Source organism: Vicugna pacos, chromosome 30 (assembly GCF_048564905.1).
Source record: "Vicugna pacos chromosome 30, VicPac4, whole genome shotgun sequence".
In the NCBI taxonomy this organism is placed as follows: Eukaryota; Metazoa; Chordata; class Mammalia; order Artiodactyla; family Camelidae; genus Vicugna; species Vicugna pacos.
The window spans coordinates 35,167,666-35,181,964 of NC_133016.1; the positions used below are offsets into that span (position 1 = coordinate 35,167,666).

Genomic DNA, 14,299 nt, shown 5'->3' on the forward strand with positions numbered 1-14,299 from the left:
CAAAATTGACAAGTCTGGCTTCTAGGTCGATTGAGTGTGTTTCAAAAAATAACTCCATTTTCGTATAACTCCCAAAACATGTAAATGAGTTCTGTTAAACTTCTTAAAGACTGCAAATGGGATATCAACACAATGTCAAAATAGTTGTCTTCGGACAATCCCTCCCACCACGGCTGTATAGAAACAAAGAGCTAAGCAAATATCACATTTCTGTGAAATGTATCTGGATAGTGTTGATTCATCGATGCCCAGTTGGCAGAGAAGAAGTGCAACCTGCACTCACTCGCTCCCATGTACAGAGCAATGGAAACATCCACTCACCCAGCCCTTAGCATAGGACACTGGCCGAAGAGAGGTCTGTTACTCCCAAAGACAGGATGAGGCCTCAGGACACCTGGAAGCAGGAGAATGCAAAGCAGGGAATGGAAACCAGTGCAGGTTCGGACCCCTGGTGATGGAGCAACAAGGGTGAAACTCTGTTTAACTTGGACGCACACTCTCAAGCGGACAGGAGACATGGGTTTGAAGGTGATGTGCTGAGATTTACAAGAGTGCACAGCAGATGCTTGGCTGAGAGAACTCAAAGAAACCAGCGCAAAATATCCCCACAGTTAATTCTGAGACCAAGATCCCAGCTGCCAAATTTGAGGTAGCAGAGGCAACGGTCAGTGAGGCATAGAGCTACGGATGATGGCACACGCTGAGTCTCAGGGATCTGGAGTGCGTTGTGGGATGTGGTGGGTCGAATCAAGAGAGCAAACCGAACTGTGTACCAATAATAAATCAACCACACTGGTCGCGCGGTTGCGATTACCGATATGTCCCATGGCCACACCCAGTACATCTGCAGGACCAGGGACCAATTGGGAATTTTGCCAATAGAGCACGTGTGGGGCTGAATCAGAGATATCGTGCATCTGGTCTGAGGGATCCAGGGGGCCTTGAATTTGAAATCAGAATGAAAAGCCTTAGGATATGCTACATTCATAACCTGGGCTGGGATTATGGTTTGGTTTGAGTCACAGGATGCGCAACAACTCTGTGGTTGCCTTCGTGCACCCGTGCCTCAAGGATGAGAGGACAAGGAAGAGTGGTCCAAGTCCACAGCGCGAGAAGAGGAAGCATTCCCTTCAGCACTATCTCCCAAAAGCGGATGCTACATTTTGGATGGCACCGGCACGGTACGGCACCTAGGACAACAAGGAAGGTCTGCGGGATCATTCCAGCAGGCCCTGATATGTGACATCCATAGATATGCTTCCACTGGTGTTTCTGTAGACAGAGAAGCTCTGGAAAGAACTGATTTCATTGGGACATTCCCGTGGCAATAAAAAGCAGAAGAGCACTCTCAGTTTGCTGTTTTGGAAACACTCCAAAATGACATAGAGAAGAATGCAGAGCTGAGAACTTTTAGAAGCTTCATTTCCACAAGAGGAAGTGTCCTGTGCATTTTCAGAAGTGTGAGATAAGTATAATCAAAATGAAGTTATGCTAATCGAAGTAGTATGGGTTGTTCATCACAACTAATGCAACACCAGCAATTGGAGATATACCAAACAACACACACAGGTACAGGTTATGGCATCAATGCCTAGGAGAAATTGTCCTCACAGAAATCCCATGGAATTGCGTAGAGACAAGAGTCTAAATTTTTCAATTAACAAAGCCCTAGAAGTCTACATTAGATACCTGATATTACCTGACCAGTAGAGATGAAGAAGAACAGTAAAAGAAACAGGAAGTACCATTTTCAGTTCCAAAGATATTGAAGGCGCAAAAGATAAGCTTTCAAACAACTAGTCTGCAAAACGCTATCCAGAACAAGTGTTGAAAATGAAGGTCAGGAAAACACTGAAGAACACCAGTGTCTCAGAATCACAAAAGGCAGAATACCAGAAAAGGGGAAGAGAAAGTCTCAACACGAGCCAAAAATATCAGGAAACTCAATGGTTGTGATAATATCAGGGCTAAAATTCAGTCCTTAGCAGACTAGATAATGCAGAGGGACGCGTGAATGACTGTGAAGACAGGGGAAGAGAAAAACCTCGGTCAGAAGCAGACATAGGAAAGCAAGTGCAAACAAATGAAAACATTGCAGTTGAACCCTGGGTTAAGACAGGGCATGAAAGAATAGAAATCATGAGTCCCAGATGGAAAAGCAAGAGATAAAGAAACAAAAAGTGTCTGAAAATTTATCTGTAGAAAAATCAGACTGAAACTTGCTGAAAGCCAAGAAAGAATCATCTATGCGAATTCAGGAATTACACAGCATCCGAAGGAGGTGGAATCCCAATAGACCTACCAGCAGCTGTATGATTCAAATCAACAAAGTTCACGAATATCCGAGTGATTTAAAATGCACCTGGAGGAAACAACATAGTCACAAGGAAACCTCCAGAGGGGTTTCAGCTGATATCTCGGCAGCAATATTGCAGGACAGGGAGGAGTGCCAGGACACAGACCATATCCTGAATGGCCAAATGCTGCCACCTAGGGTAGCCTATGCCACATGAACACCATTTCAAATAACGGCAGAGATAGAGAATTCTACAGACCGGCAAATCTTAAAAGAATTCAGCAGTTCAAAAGTTTTTCTAAAAGAAAGGTTGAGAAAACTCCCCTGAATAGAAAAGCAGCAAGATGGAATGGAAAGAAGAAACCATTATTGGAAATGCAAGAAGAGCATGTGTGGCAGAGAAGAAAGAAGAAGAACTTAAGGAGGACATCAAAACCCTAAAGATGGGAGAGGGAAGCAGGAAACCATAGGTGATTGGAAGCACTCTCTTAAGTGAATCAGCTTATTTGACTCTGTTTGAAGCGAAAGGAGAGATGCATGGCCTGACGTGTTTGCAAAACAAGCGAGAAGAAGACCAACAAAGAATCAAACCAACAAACAAGCACCAAAATGGTATGGTTGGCTGACATATACAAAGAGAACCAAGATTATTCAAAAGAAAATACTCAAGGTGAGGTCAAGGGTCATTCAGAACGCATCGACCCAGTATCGTGGCTTGCATGTACTCAGCACACTTGTATTCGGAAATCAGAAGCGTGCATTCATATTCGTAAATTTTGATTCATAAGAGCATATCGTGACCTAACACTAATGCCGATTTGGAATCAAATGGTTTCCTAGTCCGTGATGTAGACTTGAATGTCTTCCAACAGGATGAAGGAATGCCATATTCTAGGCTACGTAGAGAAGAAATGTAAGAAGCCTATAAGAAAGGCAAATAGCTCTGCCAAAGTGTACTAAGTGCAAAAGAGAGCGACAGCAAAGTGCACATTGGGGTTGGTTTCATTTCTTGGAATTTCAGCCCCCATGAATCCAATGGATCCATGTCCTGAGAGTGTGGGTGTTTCAGCAGAAATCAGGCGACGCATATGTATTCCGGGTGTACGGATATTATAGGAACATAAGTCTCCTTTAGTGGGTCCCTGTGTACTGTGAACTGTTAGAAAGTTTAAAGACGTGTGAAACCATCAACTGAAAAGGGACACACTTCCCTCCATTGGTACGGTGCATAGAGCTCTGAACAAAAGGAAAGAGGGAAGAAGAAAGGCCCATGGGACGCTAGTGGGTAGAATCACATTTACCTTAGGAACCTCTCGTCGGATGCAGCCCCTCCCCCAACACTGACAAGATGCAGCAGCCATTGGGGATGGCAGTTAGCGGTTGGATTCCAGGTGGAATGTTGGTGTTTACCGCGAGGCTTGTTGTGGCTGTTGGATCCTAGGTAACCGGGCAGAGTGCTGTGGGTGGTTCAGTGTGATGGAGGGGCTGCCACCCTCTGTGGAGCTTGGCTTATGTGTTTGGTCCGGGAAGCTGTGTAAGTTCGAGATACTGCTGCTGCCCAAAGACCTGAGGTCACAGGTCAGTTTCCAGAACCTGAAAGGGCAGACAGTGGAAGATCTGCCTGTCATCAGCTTACTGGTCAGGCTCCGAGGTACTTTCAGACTTGCCCAGTCCTGGTGAAGTTGACTTTAGGGGAGACACGAAGAGAAGCTGGCCGATAAGCTGGCTGCACGGATTGAGGAGAGATGCGAACACATGGATGAGAGATGTTCTGCTACAATGGAGAATACTGGCGTGGAGACAGCTGTAGAGGATACCAGGCTCAAAAGACATTCATGAGACATATTGAAACTCACTGATACAGGCAGAAACATACGGAGTGCCAACGTGGACTTGAGGAAGTTCCTCAATTCTCTTCTCCAATAACGGGTCCAAGGTCCCTGACGTCTGAAGGAGAAGAAATGGCAGAGATGATCAAAACGCTCCTGTTCTTGGAAGAGGTCGTGAGAATCCACACGTCCCAAGGGGCATTCCCAAGCCATTCAGACCAAAATTCAACAAGCCCAGGTAAGCCTTTTCCCAGGTTTGGGCCTAGCTAGTGAGCACTTGCCCTTGCCTCCCCTCCACTCAGGCATCCATTTTGAAGGATCAGTACCTGAGCTGCAATGAAGCCATTACGAGAAGAGCAAGCCCCTCCTAGAATCAGAGTTCCTCCAGCTTCACTCTCTGTGAACAACAGTGAACACCTTAAAGGTCAAATAGTCTCGGCTGAAATAGATAAAATTGAATACTTAGCTCACACCTAGAAACGATGTCCTTCCGCTAGATTCAGCAAATGTTGTGTTTATGTCTTCCCTGGGGTGAAGGGAGTGTGGTAAGTGAGGGGAATCTTTGACTGAACATGAATCTGTATTAGGCTTCAGTTTTTCAAGACAGTGAAGGTAAATAGTACAAGTCAGAAAGTGAACTGAACTGTAAAAGTCGCCAATGACATTAAAGACACAGCTTATGTGGATCGTCTTTCACTTGAGTCAAGCCCCCGGGGGCACTATATCATGGGGGTGCAGACTTGGTTGCGTTAAATGGCTTTAAACTACAGGATCGGATGATTAAGCGTTCTCAACACTGATAGAAAAACACCTGGTTCTCAATAGACTAGCATAACTGCAGCAGGATTCTCCTAGCTAGAATGCCTCTAGGTGCTTTTGGATTCAAACCTAAATGTATATATTTGGTTTGTTTCCTCTTGTATTTTCCTAGAGAGGGATGTTAACCCTTGAAATGCCAACATTGGCCAGTAGGTGTCATTGGGATACAGGGCACCACATGCACAAGTGTATCCAAGGTTGGGGGTTATTCCATGTTTCCAAAAGTTATTTCATGGTTCCTGTTGGTTTCAGAGGCTTCAACCTTAAAGAGCTGACATGACCCCTTGAACAGTTTGGACTGCTAGTTTGCATTCTATCTGTCTAGCTTTTCCGTCGAGCTGACACAATGTTACCAAAATTGACAAGTCTGGCTTCTAGGTCGATTGAGTGTGTTTCAAAAAATAACTCCATTTTCGTATAACTCCCAAAACATGTAAATGAGTTCTGTTAAACTTCTTAAAGACTGCAAATGGGATATCAACACAATGTCAAAATAGTTGTCTTCGGACAATCCCTCCCACCACGGCTGTATAGAAACAAAGAGCTAAGCAAATATCACATTTCTGTGAAATGTATCTGGATAGTGTTGATTCATCGATGCCCAGTTGGCAGAGAAGAAGTGCAACCTGCACTCACTCGCTCCCATGTACAGAGCAATGGAAACATCCACTCACCCAGCCCTTAGCATAGGACACTGGCCGAAGAGAGGTCTGTTACTCCCAAAGACAGGATGAGGCCTCAGGACACCTGGAAGCAGGAGAATGCAAAGCAGGGAATGGAAACCAGTGCAGGTACGGACCCCTGGTGATGGAGCAACAAGGGTGAAACTCTGTTTAACTTGGACGCACACTCTCAAGCGGACAGGAGACATGGGTTTGAAGGTGATGTGCTGAGATTTACAAGAGTGCACAGCAGATGCTTGGCTGAGAGAACTCAAAGAAACCAGCGCAAAATATCCCCACAGTTAATTCTGAGACCAAGATCCAAGCTGCCAAATTTGAGGTAGCAGAGGCAATGGTCAGTGAGGCATAGAGCTACGGATGATGGCACACGCTGAGTCTCAGGGATCTGGAGTGCGTTGTGGGATGTGGTGGGTCGAATCAAGAGAGCAAACCGAACTGTGTACCAATAATAAATCAACCACACTGGTCGCGCGGTTGCGATTACCGATATGTCCCATGGCCACACCCAGTACATCTGCAGGACCAGGGACCAATTGGGAATTTTGCCAATAGAGCACGTGTGGGGCTGAATCAGAGATATCGTGCATCTGGTCTGAGGGATCCAGGGGGCCTTGAATTTGAAATCAGAATGAAAAGCCTTAGGATATGCTACATTCATAACCTGGGCTGGGATTATGGTTTGGTTTGAGTCACAGGATGCGCAACAACTCTGTGGTTGCCTTCGTGCACCCGTGCCACAAGGATGAGAGGACAAGGAAGAGTGGTCCAAGTCCACAGCGTGAGAAGAGGAAGCATTCCCTTCAGCACTATCTCCCAAAAGCGGATGCTACATTTTGGATGGCACCGGCACGGTACGGCACCTAGGACAACAAGGAAGGTCTGCGGGATCATTCCAGCAGGCCCTAATATGTGACATCCATAGATATGCTTCCACTGGTGTTTCTGTAGACAGAGAAGCTCTGGAAAGAACTGATTTCATTGGGACATTCCCGTGGCAATAAAAAGCAGAAGAGCACTCTCAGTTTGCTGTTTTGGAAACACTCCAAAATGACATAGAGAAGAATGCAGAGCTGAGAACTTTTAGAAGCTTCATTTCCACAAGAGGAAGTGTCCTGTGCACTTTCAGAAGTGTGAGATAAGTATAATCAAAATGAAGTTATGCTAATCGAAGTAGTATGGGTTGTTCATCACAACTAATGCAACACTAGCAATTGGAGATATACCAAACAACACACACAGGTACAGGTTATGGCATCAATGCCTAGGAGAAATTGTCCTCACAGAAATCCCATGGAATTGCGTAGAGACAAGAGTCTAAATTTTTCAATTAACAAAGCCCTAGAAGTCTACATTAGATACCTGATATTACCTGACCAGTAGAGATGAAGAAGAACAGTAAAAGAAACAGGAAGTACCATTTTCAGTTCCAAAGATATTGAAGGCGCAAAAGATAAGCTTTCAAACAACTAGTCTGCAAAACGCTATCCAGAACAAGTGTTGAAAATGAAGGTCAGGAAAACACTGAAGAACACCAGTGTCTCAGAATCACAAAAGGCAGAATACCAGAAAAGGGGAAGAGAAAGTCTCAACACGAGCCAAAAATATCAGGAAATTCAATGGTTGTGATAATATCAGGGCTAAAATTCAGTCCTTAGCAGACTAGATAATGCAGAGGGACGCGTGAATGACTGTGAAGACAGGGGAAGAGAAAAACCTCGGTCAGAAGCAGACATAGGAAAGCAAGTGCAAACAAATGAAAACATTGCAGTTGAACCCTGGGTTAAGACAGGGCATGAAAGAATATAAATCATGAGTCCCAGATGGAAAAGCAAGAGATAAAGAAACAAAAAGTGTCTGAAAATTTATCTGTAGAAAAATCAGACTGAAACTTGCTGAAAGCCAAGAAAGAATCATCTATGCGAATTCAGGAATTACACAGCATCCGAAGGAGGTGGAATCCCAATAGACCTACCAGCAGCTGTATGATTCAAATCAACAAAGTTCACGAATATCCGAGTGATTTAAAATGCACCTGGAGGAAACAACATAGTCACAAGGAAACCTCCAGAGGGGTTTCAGCTGATATCTCGGCAGCAATATTGCAGGACAGGGAGGAGTGCCAGGACACAGACCATATCCTGAATGGCCAAATGCTGCCACCTAGGGTAGCCTATGCCACATGAACACCATTTCAAATAACGGCAGAGCTAGAGAATTCTACAGACCGGCAAATCTTAAAAGAATTCAGCAGTTCAAAAGTTTTTCTTAAAGAAAGGTTGAGAAAACTCCCCTGAATAGAAAAGCAGCAAGATGGAATGGAAAGAAGAAACCATTATTGGAAATGCAAGAAGAGCATGTGTGGCAGAGAAGAAAGAAGAAGAACTTAAGGAGGACATCAAAACCCTAAAGATGGGAGAGGGAAGCAGGAAATCATAGGGGATTGGAAGCACTATCTTAAGGGAGTCAGCTTATATGGCTCTCTGTTTGAAGCAAACGGAGAGATGCATGGCCTGACGTTTTTGCAAAGCAAACGAGAAGCAGACCAACAAAGAATCAAACCAACAAACAAGCACCAAAATGGTATGGTTGGCTGACATATACAAAGGAACCATGATTATTCCAAAGAAAATACTCAAGGTGAGGTCAAGGGTCATTCAGAACGCATCGACCCAGTATCGTGGCTTGCATGTACTCAGCACACTTGTATTCGGAAATCAGAAGCGTGCATTCATATTCGTAAATTTTGATTCATAAGAGCATATCGTGACCTAACACTAATGCCGATTTGGAATCAAATGGATTCCTAGTCCGTGATGTAGACTTGTATGTCTTCCAACAGGATGAAGGAATGCCATATTCTAGGCTACGTAGAGAAGAAATGTAAGAAGCCTATAACAAAGGCAAGTAGCTCTGCCAAAGTGTACTAAGTGCAAAAGAGACCGACAGCAAAGTGCACATTGGGGTTGGTTTCATTTCTTGGAATTTCAGCCCCCATGAATCCAATGGATCCATGTCCTGAGAGTGTGGGTGTTTCAGCAGAAATCAGGCGACGCATATGTATTCCGGGTGTACGGATCTTATAGGAACATAAGTCTCCTTTAGTGGGTCCCTGTGTACTGTGAACTGTTAGAAAGTTTAAAGACGTGTGAAACCATCAACTGAAAAGGGACACACTTCCCTCCATTGGTACGGTGCATAGAGCTCTGAACAAAAGGAAAGAGGGAAGAAGAAAGGCCCATGGGACGCTAGTGGGTAGAATCACATTTACCTTAGGAACCTCTTGTCGGATGCAGCCCCTCCCCCAACACTGACAAGATGCAGCAGCCATTGGGGATGGCAGTTAGCGGTTGGATTCCAGGTGGAATGTTGGTGTTTACCGCGAGGCTTGTTGTGGCTGTTGGATCCTAGGTAACCAGGCAGAGTTCTGTGGGTGGATCAGTGTGATGGAGGGGCTGCCGCCCTCTGTGGAGCTTGGCTTAGGTGTTTGGTCCGGGAAGCTGTGTAAGTTCGAGATACTGCTGCTGCCCAAAGACCTGAGGTCACAGGTCAGTTTCCAGAACCTGAAAGGGCAGACAGTGGAAGATCTGCCTGTCATCAGCTTACTGGTCAGGCTCCGAGGTACTTTCAGACTTGCCCAGTCCTGGTGAAGTCGACTTTAGGGGAGACACGAAGAGAAGCTGGCTGATAAGCTGGCTGCACGGATTGAGGAGAGATGCGAACACATGGATGAGAGATGTTCTGCTACAATGGAGAATACTGGCGTGGAGACAGCTTTAGAGTATACCAGGCTCAAAAGACATTCATGAGACATATTGAAACTCACTGATACAGGCAGAAACATACGGAGTGCCAACGTGGACTTGAGGAAGTTCCTCAATTCCCTTCTCCAATAACGGGTCCAAGGTCCCTGACGTCTGAAGGAGAAGAAATGGCAGAGATGATCAAAACGCTCCTGTTCTTGGAAGAGGTCGTGAGAATCCACACGTCCCAAGGGGCATTCCCAAGCCATTCAGACCAAAATTCAACAAGCCCAGGTAAGCCTTTTCCCAGGTTTGGGCCTAGCTAGTGAGCACTTGCCCTTGCCTCCCCTCCACTCAGGCATCCATTTTGAAGGATCAGTACCTGAGCTGCAATGAAGCCATTACGAGAAGAGCAAGCCCCTCCTAGAATCAGAGTTCCTCCAGCTTCACTCTCTGTGAACAACAGTGAACACCTTAAAGGTCAAATAGTCTCGGCTGAAATAGATAAAATTGAATACTTAGCTCACACCTAGAAACGATGTCCTTCCGCTAGATTCAGCAAATGTTGTGTTTATGTCTTCCCTGGGGTGAAGGGAGTGTGGTAAGTGAGGGGAATCTTTGACTGAACATGAATCTGTATTAGGCTTCAGTTTTTCAAGACAGTGAAGGTAAATAGTACAAGTCAGAAAGTGAACTGAACTGTAAAAGTCGCCAATGACATTAAAGACACAGCTTATGTGGATCGTCTTTCACTTGAGTCAAGCCCCCGGGGGCACTATATCATGGGGGTGCAGACTTGGTTGCGTTAAATGGCTTTAAACTACAGGATCGGATGATTAAGCGTTCTCAACACTGATAGAAAAACACCTGGTTCTCAATAGACTAGCATAACTGCAGCAGGATTCTCCTAGCTAGAATGCCTCTAGGTGCTTTTGGATTCAAACCTAAATGTATATATTTGGTTTGTTTCCTCTTGTATTTTCCTAGAGAGGGATGTTACCCCTTGAAATGCCAACATTGGCCAGTAGGTGTCATTGGGATACAGGGCACCACATGCACAAGTGTATCCAAGGTTGGGGGTTATTCCATGTTTCCAAAAGTTATTTCATGGTTCCTGTTGGTTTCGGAGGCTTCAACCTTAAAGAGCTGACATGACCCCTTGAACAGTTTGGACTGCTAGTTTGCATTCTATCTGTCTAGCTTTTCCGTCGAGCTGACACAATGTTACCAAAATTGACAAGTCTGGCTTCTAGGTCAATTGAGTGTGTTTCAAAAAATAACTCCATTTTCGTATAACTCCCAAAACATGTAAATGAGTTCTGTTAAACTTCTTAAAGACTGCAAATGGGATATCAACACAATGTCAAAATAGTTGTCTTCGGACAATCCCTCCCACCACGGCTGTATAGAAACAAAGAGCTAAGCAAATATCACATTTCTGTGAAATGTATCTGGATAGTGTTGATTCATCGATGCCCAGTTGGCAGAGAAGAAGTGCAACCTGCACTCACTCGCTCCCATGTACAGAGCAATGGAAACATCCACTCACCCAGCCCTTAGCATAGGACACTGGCCGAAGAGAGGTCTGTTACTCCCAAAGACAGGATGAGGCCTCAGGACACCTGGAAGCAGGAGAATGCAAAGCAGGGAATGGAAACCAGTGCAGGTTCGGACCCCTGGTGATGGAGCAACAAGGGTGAAACTCTGTTTAACTTGGACGCACACTCTCAAGCGGATAGGAGACATGGGTTTGAAGGTGATGTGCTGAGATTTACAAGAGTGCACAGCAGATGCTTGGCTGAGAGAACTCAAAGAAACCAGCGCAAAATATCCCCACAGTTAATTCTGAGACCAAGATCCCAGCTGCCAAGTTTGAGGTAGCAGAGGCAACGGTCAGTGAGGCATAGAGCTACGGATGATGGCACACGCTGAGTCTCAGGGATCTGGAGTGCGTTGTGGGATGTGGTGGGTCGAATCAAGAGAGCAAACCGAACTGTGTACCAATAATAAATCAACCACACTGGTCGCGCGGTTGCGATTACCGATATGTCCCATGGCCACACCCAGTACATCTGCAGGACCAGGGACCAATTGGGAATTTTGCCAATAGAGCACGTGTGGGGCTGAATCAGAGATATCGTGCATCTGGTCTGAGGGATCCAGGGGGCCTTGAATTTGAAATCAGAATGAAAAGCCTTAGGATATGCTACATTCATAACCTGGGCTGGGATTATGGTTTGGTTTGAGTCACAGGATGCGCAACAACTCTGTGGTTGCCTTCGTGCACCCGTGCCACAAGGATGAGAGGACAAGGAAGAGTGGTCCAAGTCCACAGCGCGAGAAGAGGAAGCATTCCCTTCAGCACTATCTCCCAAAAGCGGATGCTACATTTTGGATGGCACCGGCACGGTACGGCACCTAGGACAACAAGGAAGGTCTGCGGGATCATTCCAGCAGGCCCTGATATGTGACATCCATAGATATGCTTCCACTGGTGTTTCTGTAGACAGAGAAGCTCTGGAAAGAACTGATTTCATTGGGACATTCCCGTGGCAATAAAAAGCAGAAGAGCACTCTCAGTTTGCTGTTTTGGAAACACTCCAAAATGACATAGAGAAGAATGCAGAGCTGAGAACTTTTAGAAGCTTCATTTCCACAAGAGGAAGTGTCCTGTGCACTTTCAGAAGTGTGAGATAAGTATAATCAAAATGAAGTTATGCTAATCGAAGTAGTATGGGTTTTTCATCACAACTAATGCAACACCAGCAATTGGAGATATACCAAATAACACACACAGGTACAGGTTATGGCATCAATGCCTAGGAGAAATTGTCCTCACAGAAATCCCATGGAATTGCGTAGAGACAAGAGTCTAAATTTTTCAATTAACAAAGCCCTAGAACTCTACATTAGATACCTGATATTACCTGACCAGTAGAGATGAAGAAGAACAGTAAAAGAAACAGGAAGTACCATTTTCAGTTCCAAAGATATTGAAGGCACAAAAGATAAGCTTTCAAACAACTAGTCTGCAAAACGCTATCCAGAACAAGTGTTGAAAATGAAGGTCAGGAAAACACTGAAGAACACCAGTGTCTCAGAATCACAAAAGGCAGAATACCAGAAAAGGGGAAGAGAAAGTCTCAACACGAGCCAAAAATATCAGGAAACTCAATGGTTGTGATAATATCAGGGCTAAAATTCAGTCCTTAGCAGACTAGATAATGCAGAGGGACGCGTGAATGACTGTGAAGACAGGGGAAGAGAAAAACCTCGGTCAGAAGCAGACATAGGAAAGCAAGTGCAAACAAATGAAAACATTGCAGTTGAACCCTGGGTTAAGACAGGGCATGAAAGAATAGAAATCATGAGTCCCGGATGGAAAAGCAAGAGATAAAGAAACAAAAAGTGTCTGAAAATTTATCTGTAGAAAAATCAGACTGAAACTTGCTGAAAGCCAAGAAAGAATCATCTATGCGAATTCAGGAATTACACAGCATCCGAAGGAGGTGGAATCTCAATAGACCTACCAGCAGCTGTATGATTCAAATCAACAAAGTTCACGAATATCCGAGTGATTTAAAATGCACCTGGAGGAAACAACATAGTCACAAGGAAACCTCCAGAGGGGTTTCAGCTGATATCTCGGCAGCAATATTGCAGGACAGGGAGGAGTGCCAGGACACAGACCATATCCTGAATGGCCAAATGCTGCCACCTAGGGTAGCCTATGCCACATGAACACCATTTCAAATAACGGCAGAGCTAGAGAATTCTACAGACCGGCAAATCTTAAAAGAATTCAGCAGTTCAAAAGTTTTTCTAAAAGAAAGGTTGAGAAAACTCCCCTGAATAGAAAAGCAGCAAGATGGAATGGAAAGAAGAAACCATTATTGGAAATGCAAGAAGAGCATGTGTGGCAGAGAAGAAAGAAGAAGAACTTAAGGAGGACATCAAAACCCTAAAGATGGGAGAGGGAAGCAGGAAACCATAGGTGATTGGAAGCACTCTCTTAAGTGAATCAGCTTATTTGACTCTGTTTGAAGCGAAAGGAGAGATGCATGGCCTGACGTGTTTGCAAAACAAGCGAGAAGAAGACCAACAAAGAATCAAACCAAGAAACAAGCACCAAAATGGTATGGTTGGCTGACATATACAAAGGAACCATGATTATTCCAAAGAAAATACTCAAGGTGAGGTCAAGGGTCATTCAGAACGCATCGACCCAGTATCGTGGCTTGCATGTACTCAGCACACTTGTATTCGGAAATCAGAAGCGTGCATTCATATTCGTAAATTTTGATTCATAAGAGCATATCGTGACCTAACACTAATGCCGATTTGGAATCAAATGGATTCCTAGTCCGTGATGTAGACTTGTATGTCTTCCAACAGGATGAAGGAATGCCATATTCTAGGCTACGTAGAGAAGAAATGTAAGAAGCCTATAACAAAGGCAAGTAGCTCTGCCAAAGTGTACTAAGTGCAAAAGAGACCGACAGCAAAGTGCACATTGGGGTTGGTTTCATTTCTTGGAATTTCAGCCCCCATGAATCCAATGGATCCATGTCCTGAGAGTGTGGGTGTTTCAGCAGAAATCAGGCGACGCATATGTATTCCGGGTGTACGGATATTATAGGAACATAAGTCTCCTTTAGTGGGTCCCTGTGTACTGTGAACTGTTAGAAAGTTTAAAGACGTGTGAAACCATCAACTGAAAAGGGACACACTTCCCTCCATTGGTACGGTGCATAGAGCTCTGAACAAAAGGAAAGAGGGAAGAAGAAAGGCCCATGGGACGCTAGTGGGTAGAATCACATTTACCTTAGGAACCTCTTGTCGGATGCAGCCCCTCCCCCAACACTGACAAGATGCAGCAGCCATTGGGGATGGCAGTTAGCGGTTGGATTCCAGGTGGAATGTTGGTGTTTA

The 14,299-nt window shown here is 44.8% G+C and overlaps 1 long non-coding RNA gene across 1 annotated transcript; it reads right to left on the minus strand.

Moving 5' to 3' along the window:
- Positions 1 to 3,979: 3,979 nt before the first annotated feature.
- On the minus strand, positions 3,980 to 8,999 carry LOC140690404 (uncharacterized). The gene is made up of 5 exons (XR_012065674.1): positions 8,896 to 8,999; positions 5,619 to 5,691; positions 4,452 to 4,522; positions 4,153 to 4,243; positions 3,980 to 4,070 (listed from the first exon to the last, which is right to left on the minus strand). It is a non-coding gene; the product is annotated as an uncharacterized lncRNA (long non-coding RNA).
- Positions 9,000 to 14,299: the final 5,300 nt, after the last annotated feature.